Here is a 13,116-nt window from a genome sequence, read left to right as displayed (position 1 = left end):
CTTTATTAAATTGTATTTATGTTGTTTTAACCTTTTCTTTATTAAATTGCATTTATGTTGTTTTATCCTATGCTTTATTAAATTGTATTTATGTTGTTTTATCCTATGCTTTATTATATTGTATTATGTTGTTTTATCGTATGCTTTATTAAATTGTATTTATGTTATTTTGTCCTATGCTTTATTAAATTGTATTTATGTTGTTTTAACCCATGCTTCATTAAATTGTATTTATGTTGTTTTATCTTATGCTTTATTAAATTGTATTTATGTTGTTTTATCCTATGCTTTATTAAATTGTATTTATGTTGTTTTATCCTATGCTTTATTAAATTGTGTTTATGTTGTTTTATCGTATGCTTTATTAAATTGTATTTATGTTGTTTTATCCTATGCTTTATTAAATTGTGTTTATTTTGTTTTATCCTATGCTTTATTAATTTGTATTTATGTTGTTTTAACCCATGTTTTATTAAATTATATTTATGTTGTTTTATCCTATGCTTTATTAAATTGTATATATGTTGTTTTATCCTATGCTTTATTAAATTGTATTTATCTTGTTTTGTCCTGTGCTTTATTAAATTGTATTTATGTTGTTTTATCGTATGCTTTATTAAATTGTATTTATGTTGTTTTATCCTATGATTTATTAAATTGTTTTTATGTTGTTTTATCCTATGCTTTATTAAATTGTATTTATGTTGTTTTATCCTATGCTTTATTAAATTGTATTTATGTTGCTTTATCCTATGCTTTATTAAACTGCATTTATGTTGTTTTATGCTATGCTTTATTAAATTGTATTCATTTTGTTTTATCCTATGCTTTATTAAATTGTATTTATGTTGTTTTATCCTATGCTTTATTAAATTGTATTTATGTTGTTTTATCCTATGCTTTATTAAATTGTATTTATGTTGTTTTATCGTATGCTTTATTAAAGTGCATTTATGTTGTTTTATCCTATGCTTTATTAAATTGTATTTATGTTGTTTTATCCTATGCTTAATTAAATTCTATTTATGTTGTTTTATCCTATGCTTTATTAAATTGTATTTATGTTGTTTTATCGTATGCTTTATTAAATTGTATTTATGTTGTTTTATCCTATGCTTTATTAAATTGTGTTTATTTTGTTTTATCCTATGCTTTATTAAATTGTATTTATGTTGTTTTAACCCATGTTTTATTAAATTGTATTTATCTTGTTTTGTCCTGTGCTTTATTAAATTGTATTTATGTTGTTTTATCCTATGCTTTATTAAATTGTATTTATCTTGTTTTGTCCTGTGCTTTATTAAATTGTATTTATGTTGTTTTATCCTATGCTTTATTAAATTGTATTTATCTTTTTTTGTCCTGTGCTTTATTAAATTGTATTTATGCTGTTTTATCCTATGCTTTATTAAATTGTATTTATGTTGTTTTATCCTATGCTTTATTAAATTGTATTTATGTTGTTTTATCCTATGCTTTATTAAATTGTATTTATGTTGTTTTAACCTATGCTTTATTAAATTGTATATATGTTGTTTTCTCCTATGCTTTATTAAATTGTATTTATGTTGTTTTAACCTATGCTTTATTAAATTGTATTTATGTTGTTTTATCCTATGCTTTATTAAATTGTATTTATGTTGTTTTAACCTTTTCTTTATTAAATTGCATTTATGTTGTTTTATCCTATGCTTTATTAAATTGTATTTATGTTGTTTTATCCTATGCTTTATTATATTGTATTATGTTGTTTTATCGTATGCTTTATTAAATTGTATTTATGTTATTTTGTCCTATGCTTTATTAAATTGTATTTATGTTGTTTTAACCCATGCTTCATTAAATTGTATTTATGTTGTTTTATCTTATGCTTTATTAAATTGTATTTATGTTGTTTTATCCTATGCTTTATTAAATTGTATTTATGTTGTTTTATCCTATGCTTTATTAAATTGTGTTTATGTTGTTTTATCGTATGCTTTATTAAATTGTATTTATGTTGTTTTATCCTATGCTTTATTAAATTGTGTTTATTTTGTTTTATCCTATGCTTTATTAATTTGTATTTATGTTGTTTTAACCCATGTTTTATTAAATTATATTTATGTTGTTTTATCCTATGCTTTATTAAATTGTATATATGTTGTTTTATCCTATGCTTTATTAAATTGTATTTATCTTGTTTTGTCCTGTGCTTTATTAAATTGTATTTATGTTGTTTTATCGTATGCTTTATTAAATTGTATTTATGTTGTTTTATCCTATGATTTATTAAATTGTTTTTATGTTGTTTTATCCTATGCTTTATTAAATTGTATTTATGTTGTTTTATCCTATGCTTTATTAAATTGTATTTATGTTGCTTTATCCTATGCTTTATTAAACTGCATTTATGTTGTTTTATGCTATGCTTTATTAAATTGTATTCATTTTGTTTTATCCTATGCTTTATTAAATTGTATTTATGTTGTTTTATCCTATGCTTTATTAAATTGTATTTATGTTGTTTTATCCTATGCTTTATTAAATTGTATTTATGTTGTTTTATCGTATGCTTTATTAAAGTGCATTTATGTTGTTTTATCCTATGCTTTATTAAATTGTATTTATGTTGTTTTATCCTATGCTTTATTAAATTGTATTTATGTTGTTTTATCCTATGCTTAATTAAATTGTATTTATGTTGTTTTATCCTATGCTTTATTAAATTGTATTTATGTTGTTTTATCGTATGCTTTATTAAATTGTATTTATGTTGTTTTATCCTATGCTTTATTAAATTGTGTTTATTTTGTTTTATCCTATGCTTTATTAAATTGTATTTATGTTGTTTTAACCCATGTTTTATTAAATTGTATTTATGTTGTTTTATCCTATGCTTTATTAAATTGTATATATGTTGTTTTATCCTATGCTTTATTAAATTGTATTTATCTTGTTTTGTCCTGTGCTTTATTAAATTGTATTTATGTTGTTTTATCCTATGCTTTATTAAATTGTATTTATCTTGTTTTGTCCTGTGCTTTATTAAATTGTATTTATGTTGTTTTATCCTATGCTTTATTAAATTGTATTTATCTTTTTTTGTCCTGTGCTTTATTAAATTGTATTTATGCTGTTTTATCCTATGCTTTATTAAATTGTATTTATGTTGTTTTATCCTATGCTTTATTAAATTGTATTTATGTTGTTTTATCCTATGCTTTATTAAATTGTATTTATGTTGTTTTAACCTATGCTTTATTAAATTGTATATATGTTGTTTTCTCCTATGCTTTATTAAATTGTATTTATGTTGTTTTAACCTATGCTTTATTAAATTGTATTTATGTTGTTTTATCCTATGCTTTATTAAATTGTATTTATGTTGTTTTAACCTTTTCTTTATTAAATTGCATTTATGTTGTTTTATCCTATGCTTTATTAAATTGTATTTATGTTGTTTTATCCTATGCTTTATTATATTGTATTATGTTGTTTTATCGTATGCTTTATTAAATTGTATTTATGTTATTTTGTCCTATGCTTTATTAAATTGTATTTATGTTGTTTTAACCCATGCTTTATTAAATTGTATTTATGTTGTTTTATCCTATGCTTTATTAAATTGTATTTATGATGTTTTATCCTATGCTTTATTAAATTGTATTCATGTTGTTTTATCCTATGCTTTATTAAATTGTACTTATGTTGTTTTATCCTATGCTTTATTAAATTGTTTTCATGTTGTTTTATCCTATGCTTTATTAAATTGTATTTATGTTGTTTTATCCTATGCTTTATTAAATTGTATTTATCTTGTTTTATCCTATGCTTTATTAAATTGTGTTTATGTTGTTTTATCCTATGCTTTATTAAATTGTGTTTATGTTGTTTTATCCTATGCTTTATTAAATTGTATTTATGTTGTTTTAACCCATGTTTTATTAAATTGTATTTATGTTGTTTTATCATATGCTTTATTAAATTGTATATATGTTGTTTTATCCTATGCTTTATTAAATTGTATTTATCTTGTTTTGTCCTATGCTTTATTAAATTATATTTATGTTGTTTTAACCTATGCTTTATTAAATTATATTTATGTTGTTTTATCCTATGCTTTATTAAATTGTATTTATGTTGTTTTATCCTATGCTTTATTAAATTGTATTTATGTTGTTTTATCCTATGCTTTATTAAATTGTATTTATGTTGTTTTATCCTATGCTTTATTAAATTGTATTTATGTTGTTTTAACCTATGCTTTATTAAATTGTATTTAAGTTGTTTTAACCTATGCTTTATTAAATTGTATTTATGTTGTTTTAACCTATGCTTTATTAAATTGTATTTATGTTGCTTTAACCTATGCTTTATTAAATTGTATTTATGTTGTTTTATCCTATGCTTTATTAAATTGTTTTTATGTTGTTTTATCCTATGCTTTAATAAATTGTATTTATGTTGTTTTAGTCTATGCTTTATTAAATTGTGTTTATGTTGTTTTATCCTATGCTTTATTAAATTGTATTAATGTTGTTTTAACCCATGCTTTATTAAATTGTATTTATGTGGTTTTATCCTATGCTTTATTAAATTGGATTTATGTTGTTTTATCCTATGCTTTATTAAATTGTATTTATATTGTTTTATCCAATGCTTTATTAAATTGTATTTATGTTGTTTTATCCTATGCTTTATTAAATTGTATTTATGTTGTTTTATCCTATGCTTTATTAAATTGTATTATGTTGTTTTATCGTATGCTTTATTAAATTGTATTTATGTTGTTTTATCCTATGCTTTATTAAATTGTGTTTATGTTGTTTTATCCTATGCTTTATTAAATTGTATTAATGTTGTTTTAACCCATGCTTTATTAAATTTTATTTATGTGGTTTTATCCTATGCTTTATTAAATTGTATTTATGTTGTTTTATCCTATGCTTTATTAAATTGTAATTATGTTGTTTTATACTATGCTTTATTAAATTGTATTATGTTGTTTTGTCGTATGCTTTATTAAATTGTATTTATGTTGTTTTAACCCATGCTTTATTAAATTGTATTTATGTTGTTTTGTCGTATGCTTTATTAAACTGTATTTATATTGTTTTAACCCATGCTTTATTAAATTGTATTTATGTTGTTTTATCCTATGCTTTATTAAATTGTATTTATGTTGTTTTATCGTATGCTTTATTAAAGTGCATTTATGTTGTTTTATCCTATGCTTTATTAAATTGTATTTATGTTGTTTTATCCTATGCTTTATTAAATTGTATTTATGTTGTTTTATCCTATGCTTAATTAAATTGTATTTATGTTGTTTTATCCTATGCTTTATTAAATTGTATTTATGTTGTTTTATCGTATGCTTTATTAAATTGTATTTATGTTGTTTTATCCTATGCTTTATTAAATTGTGTTTATTTTGTTTTATCCTATGCTTTATTAAATTGTATTTATGTTGTTTTAACCCATGTTTTATTAAATTGTATTTATGTTGTTTTATCCTATGCTTTATTAAATTGTATATATGTTGTTTTATCCTATGCTTTATTAAATTGTATTTATCTTGTTTTGTCCTGTGCTTTATTAAATTGTATTTATGTTGTTTTATCCTATGCTTTATTAAATTGTATTTATCTTGTTTTGTCCTGTGCTTTATTAAATTGTATTTATGTTGTTTTATCCTATGCTTTATTAAATTGTATTTATCTTGTTTTGTCCTGTGCTTTATTAAATTGTATTTATGTTGTTTTATCCTATGCTTTATTAAATTGTATTTATCTTTTTTTGTCCTGTGCTTTATTAAATTGTATTTATGCTGTTTTATCCTATGCTTTATTAAATTGTATTTATGTTGTTTTATCCTATGCTTTATTAAATTGTATTTATGTTGTTTTATCCTATGCTTTATTAAATTGTATTTATGTTGTTTTAACCTATGCTTTATTAAATTGTATATATGTTGTTTTCTCCTATGCTTTATTAAATTGTATTTATGTTGTTTTAACCTATGCTTTATTAAATTGTATTTATGTTGTTTTATCCTATGCTTTATTAAATTGTATTTATGTTGTTTTAACCTTTTCTTTATTAAATTGCATTTATGTTGTTTTATCCTATGCTTTATTAAATTGTATTTATGTTGTTTTATCCTATGCTTTATTATATTGTATTATGTTGTTTTATCGTATGCTTTATTAAATTGTATTTATGTTATTTTGTCCTATGCTTTATTAAATTGTATTTATGTTGTTTTAACCCATGCTTCATTAAATTGTATTTATGTTGTTTTATCTTATGCTTTATTAAATTGTATTTATGTTGTTTTATCCTATGCTTTATTAAATTGTATTTATGTTGTTTTATCCTATGCTTTATTAAATTGTGTTTATGTTGTTTTATCGTATGCTTTATTAAATTGTATTTATGTTGTTTTATCCTATGCTTTATTAAATTGTGTTTATTTTGTTTTATCCTATGCTTTATTAATTTGTATTTATGTTGTTTTAACCCATGTTTTATTAAATTATATTTATGTTGTTTTATCCTATGCTTTATTAAATTGTATATATGTTGTTTTATCCTATGCTTTATTAAATTGTATTTATCTTGTTTTGTCCTGTGCTTTATTAAATTGTATTTATGTTGTTTTATCGTATGCTTTATTAAATTGTATTTATGTTGTTTTATCCTATGATTTATTAAATTGTTTTTATGTTGTTTTATCCTATGCTTTATTAAATTGTATTTATGTTGTTTTATCCTATGCTTTATTAAATTGTATTTATGTTGCTTTATCCTATGCTTTATTAAACTGCATTTATGTTGTTTTATGCTATGCTTTATTAAATTGTATTCATTTTGTTTTATCCTATGCTTTATTAAATTGTATTTATGTTGTTTTATCCTATGCTTTATTAAATTGTATTTATGTTGTTTTATCCTATGCTTTATTAAATTGTATTTATGTTGTTTTATCGTATGCTTTATTAAAGTGCATTTATGTTGTTTTATCCTATGCTTTATTAAATTGTATTTATGTTGTTTTATCCTATGCTTAATTAAATTCTATTTATGTTGTTTTATCCTATGCTTTATTAAATTGTATTTATGTTGTTTTATCGTATGCTTTATTAAATTGTATTTATGTTGTTTTATCCTATGCTTTATTAAATTGTGTTTATTTTGTTTTATCCTATGCTTTATTAAATTGTATTTATGTTGTTTTAACCCATGTTTTATTAAATTGTATTTATGTTGTTTTATCCTATGCTTTATTTAATTGTATATATGTTGTTTTATCCTATGCTTTATTAAATTGTATTTATCTTGTTTTGTCCTGTGCTTTATTAAATTGTATTTATGTTGTTTTATCCTATGCTTTATTAAATTGTATTTATCTTGTTTTGTCCTGTGCTTTATTAAATTGTATTTATGTTGTTTTATCCTATGCTTTATTAAATTGTATTTATCTTTTTTTGTCCTGTGCTTTATTAAATTGTATTTATGCTGTTTTATCCTATGCTTTATTAAATTGTATTTATGTTGTTTTATCCTATGCTTTATTAAATTGTATTTATGTTGTTTTATCCTATGCTTTATTAAATTGTATTTATGTTGTTTTAACCTATGCTTTATTAAATTGTATATATGTTGTTTTCTCCTATGCTTTATTAAATTGTATTTATGTTGTTTTAACCTATGCTTTATTAAATTGTATTTATGTTGTTTTATCCTATGCTTTATTAAATTGTATTTATGTTGTTTTAACCTTTTCTTTATTAAATTGCATTTATGTTGTTTTATCCTATGCTTTATTAAATTGTATTTATGTTGTTTTATCCTATGCTTTATTATATTGTATTATGTTGTTTTATCGTATGCTTTATTAAATTGTATTTATGTTATTTTGTCCTATGCTTTATTAAATTGTATTTATGTTGTTTTAACCCATGCTTCATTAAATTGTATTTATGTTGTTTTATCTTATGCTTTATTAAATTGTATTTATGTTGTTTTATCCTATGCTTTATTAAATTGTATTTATGTTGTTTTATCCTATGCTTTATTAAATTGTGTTTATGTTGTTTTATCGTATGCTTTATTAAATTGTATTTATGTTGTTTTATCCTATGCTTTATTAAATTGTGTTTATTTTGTTTTATCCTATGCTTTATTAATTTGTATTTATGTTGTTTTAACCCATGTTTTATTAAATTATATTTATGTTGTTTTATCCTATGCTTTATTAAATTGTATATATGTTGTTTTATCCTATGCTTTATTAAATTGTATTTATCTTGTTTTGTCCTGTGCTTTATTAAATTGTATTTATGTTGTTTTATCGTATGCTTTATTAAATTGTATTTATGTTGTTTTATCCTATGATTTATTAAATTGTTTTTATGTTGTTTTATCCTATGCTTTATTAAATTGTATTTATGTTGTTTTATCCTATGCTTTATTAAATTGTATTTATGTTGCTTTATCCTATGCTTTATTAAACTGCATTTATGTTGTTTTATGCTATGCTTTATTAAATTGTATTCATTTTGTTTTATCCTATGCTTTATTAAATTGTATTTATGTTGTTTTATCCTATGCTTTATTAAATTGTATTTATGTTGTTTTATCCTATGCTTTATTAAATTGTATTTATGTTGTTTTATCGTATGCTTTATTAAAGTGCATTTATGTTGTTTTATCCTATGCTTTATTAAATTGTATTTATGTTGTTTTATCCTATGCTTTATTAAATTGTATTTATGTTGTTTTATCCTATGCTTAATTAAATTGTATTTATGTTGTTTTATCCTATGCTTTATTAAATTGTATTTATGTTGTTTTATCGTATGCTTTATTAAATTGTATTTATGTTGTTTTATCCTATGCTTTATTAAATTGTGTTTATTTTGTTTTATCCTATGCTTTATTAAATTGTATTTATGTTGTTTTAACCCATGTTTTATTAAATTGTATTTATGTTGTTTTATCCTATGCTTTATTAAATTGTATATATGTTGTTTTATCCTATGCTTTATTAAATTGTATTTATCTTGTTTTGTCCTGTGCTTTATTAAATTGTATTTATGTTGTTTTATCCTATGCTTTATTAAATTGTATTTATCTTGTTTTGTCCTGTGCTTTATTAAATTGTATTTATGTTGTTTTATCCTATGCTTTATTAAATTGTATTTATCTTTTTTTGTCCTGTGCTTTATTAAATTGTATTTATGCTGTTTTATCCTATGCTTTATTAAATTGTATTTATGTTGTTTTATCCTATGCTTTATTAAATTGTATTTATGTTGTTTTATCCTATGCTTTATTAAATTGTATTTATGTTGTTTTAACCTATGCTTTATTAAATTGTATATATGTTGTTTTCTCCTATGCTTTATTAAATTGTATTTATGTTGTTTTAACCTATGCTTTATTAAATTGTATTTATGTTGTTTTATCCTATGCTTTATTAAATTGTATTTATGTTGTTTTAACCTTTTCTTTATTAAATTGCATTTATGTTGTTTTATCCTATGCTTTATTAAATTGTATTTATGTTGTTTTATCCTATGCTTTATTATATTGTATTATGTTGTTTTATCGTATGCTTTATTAAATTGTATTTATGTTATTTTGTCCTATGCTTTATTAAATTGTATTTATGTTGTTTTAACCCATGCTTTATTAAATTGTATTTATGTTGTTTTATCCTATGCTTTATTAAATTGTATTTATGATGTTTTATCCTATGCTTTATTAAATTGTTTTCATGTTGTTTTATCCTATGCTTTATTAAATTGTACTTATGTTGTTTTATCCTATGCTTTATTAAATTGTTTTCATGTTGTTTTATCCTATGCTTTATTAAATTGTATTTATGTTGTTTTATCCTATGCTTTATTAAATTGTATTTATCTTGTTTTATCCTATGCTTTATTAAATTGTGTTTATGTTGTTTTATCCTATGCTTTATTAAATTGTGTTTATGTTGTTTTATCCTATGCTTTATTAAATTGTATTTATGTTGTTTTAACCCATGTTTTATTAAATTGTATTTATGTTGTTTTATCATATGCTTTATTAAATTGTATATATGTTGTTTTATCCTATGCTTTATTAAATTGTATTTATCTTGTTTTGTCCTATGCTTTATTAAATTATATTTATGTTGTTTTAACCTATGCTTTATTAAATTATATTTATGTTGTTTTATCCTATGCTTTATTAAATTGTATTTATGTTGTTTTATCCTATGCTTTATTAAATTGTATTTATGTTGTTTTATCCTATGCTTTATTAAATTGTATTTATGTTGTTTTATCCTATGCTTTATTAAATTGTATTTATGTTGTTTTAACCTATGCTTTATTAAATTGTATTTAAGTTGTTTTAACCTATGCTTTATTAAATTGTATTTATGTTGTTTTAACCTATGCTTTATTAAATTGTATTTATGTTGCTTTAACCTATGCTTTATTAAATTGTATTTATGTTGTTTTATCCTATGCTTTATTAAATTGTTTTTATGTTGTTTTATCCTATGCTTTAATAAATTGTATTTATGTTGTTTTAGTCTATGCTTTATTAAATTGTGTTTATGTTGTTTTATCCTATGCTTTATTAAATTGTATTAATGTTGTTTTAACCCATGCTTTATTAAATTGTATTTATGTGGTTTTATCCTATGCTTTATTAAATTGTATTTATGTTGTTTTATCCTATGCTTTATTAAATTGTATTTATGTTGTTTTATCCTATGCTTTATTAAATTGTATTTATGTTGTTTTAACCCATGCTTTATTAAATTGTATTTATGTGGTTTTATCCTATGCTTTATTAAATTGGATTTATGTTGTTTTATCCTATGCTTTATTAAATTGTATTTATATTGTTTTATCCAATGCTTTATTAAATTGTATTTATGTTGTTTTATCCTATGCTTTATTAAATTGTATTTATGTTGTTTTATCCTATGCTTTATTAAATTGTATTATGTTGTTTTATCGTATGCTTTATTAAATTGTATTTATGTTGTTTTATCCTATGCTTTATTAAATTGTGTTTATGTTGTTTTATCCTATGCTTTATTAAATTGTATTAATGTTGTTTTAACCCATGCTTTATTAAATTTTATTTATGTGGTTTTATCCTATGCTTTATTAAATTGTATTTATGTTGTTTTATCCTATGCTTTATTAAATTGTAATTATGTTGTTTTATACTATGCTTTATTAAATTGTATTATGTTGTTTTGTCGTATGCTTTATTAAATTGTATTTATGTTGTTTTAACCCATGCTTTATTAAATTGTATTTATGTTGTTTTGTCGTATGCTTTATTAAACTGTATTTATATTGTTTTAACCCATGCTTTATTAAATTGTATTTATGTTGTTTTATCCTATGCTTTATTAAATTGTATTTATGTTGTTTTATCGTATGCTTTATTAAAGTGCATTTATGTTGTTTTATCCTATGCTTTATTAAATTGTATTTATGTTGTTTTATCCTATGCTTTATTAAATTGTATTTATGTTGTTTTATCCTATGCTTAATTAAATTGTATTTATGTTGTTTTATCCTATGCTTTATTAAATTGTATTTATGTTGTTTTATCGTATGCTTTATTAAATTGTATTTATGTTGTTTTATCCTATGCTTTATTAAATTGTGTTTATTTTGTTTTATCCTATGCTTTATTAAATTGTATTTATGTTGTTTTAACCCATGTTTTATTAAATTGTATTTATGTTGTTTTATCCTATGCTTTATTAAATTGTATATATGTTGTTTTATCCTATGCTTTATTAAATTGTATTTATCTTGTTTTGTCCTGTGCTTTATTAAATTGTATTTATGTTGTTTTATCCTATGCTTTATTAAATTGTATTTATCTTGTTTTGTCCTGTGCTTTATTAAATTGTATTTATGTTGTTTTATCCTATGCTTTATTAAATTGTATTTATCTTTTTTTGTCCTGTGCTTTATTAAATTGTATTTATGCTGTTTTATCCTATGCTTTATTAAATTGTATTTATGTTGTTTTATCCTATGCTTTATTAAATTGTATTTATGTTGTTTTATCCTATGCTTTATTAAATTGTATTTATGTTGTTTTAACCTATGCTTTATTAAATTGTATATATGTTGTTTTCTCCTATGCTTTATTAAATTGTATTTATGTTGTTTTAACCTATGCTTTATTAAATTGTATTTATGTTGTTTTATCCTATGCTTTATTAAATTGTATTTATGTTGTTTTAACCTTTTCTTTATTAAATTGCATTTATGTTGTTTTATCCTATGCTTTATTAAATTGTATTTATGTTGTTTTATCCTATGCTTTATTATATTGTATTATGTTGTTTTATCGTATGCTTTATTAAATTGTATTTATGTTATTTTGTCCTATGCTTTATTAAATTGTATTTATGTTGTTTTAACCCATGCTTTATTAAATTGTATTTATGTTGTTTTATCCTATGCTTTATTAAATTGTATTTATGATGTTTTATCCTATGCTTTATTAAATTGTATTCATGTTGTTTTATCCTATGCTTTATTAAATTGTACTTATGTTGTTTTATCCTATGCTTTATTAAATTGTTTTCATGTTGTTTTATCCTATGCTTTATTAAATTGTATTTATGTTGTTTTATCCTATGCTTTATTAAATTGTATTTATCTTGTTTTATCCTATGCTTTATTAAATTGTGTTTATGTTGTTTTATCCTATGCTTTATTAAATTGTATTAATGTTGTTTTAACCCATGCTTTATTAAATTGTATTTATGTGGTTTTATCCTATGCTTTATTAAATTGTATTTATGTTGTTTTATCCTATGCTTTATTAAATTGTATTTATGTTGTTTTATCCTATGCTTTATTCAATTGTATTTATGTTGTTTTATCCTATGCTTTATTAAATTGTATTTATGTTGTTTTAACCCATGCTTTATTAAATTGTATTTATGTGGTTTTATCCTATGCTTTATTAAATTGTATTTATGTTGTTTTATCCTATGCTTTATTAAATTGTATTTATGTTGTTTTATCCTATGCTTTATTAAATTGTATTTATGTTGTTTTATCCTATGCTTTATTAAATTGTATTTATGTT

The sequence above is a fragment of the Phyllobates terribilis genome, unplaced genomic scaffold (assembly GCF_046119375.1).
Source record: "Phyllobates terribilis strain yellow unplaced genomic scaffold, ASM4611937v1 Scaffold_164__1_contigs__length_4228542, whole genome shotgun sequence".
Taxonomy (NCBI): domain Eukaryota; kingdom Metazoa; phylum Chordata; class Amphibia; order Anura; family Dendrobatidae; genus Phyllobates; species Phyllobates terribilis.
The sequence above is the reverse complement of the archived record's forward strand: the minus strand, read 5'-3'. Positions refer to the sequence as shown.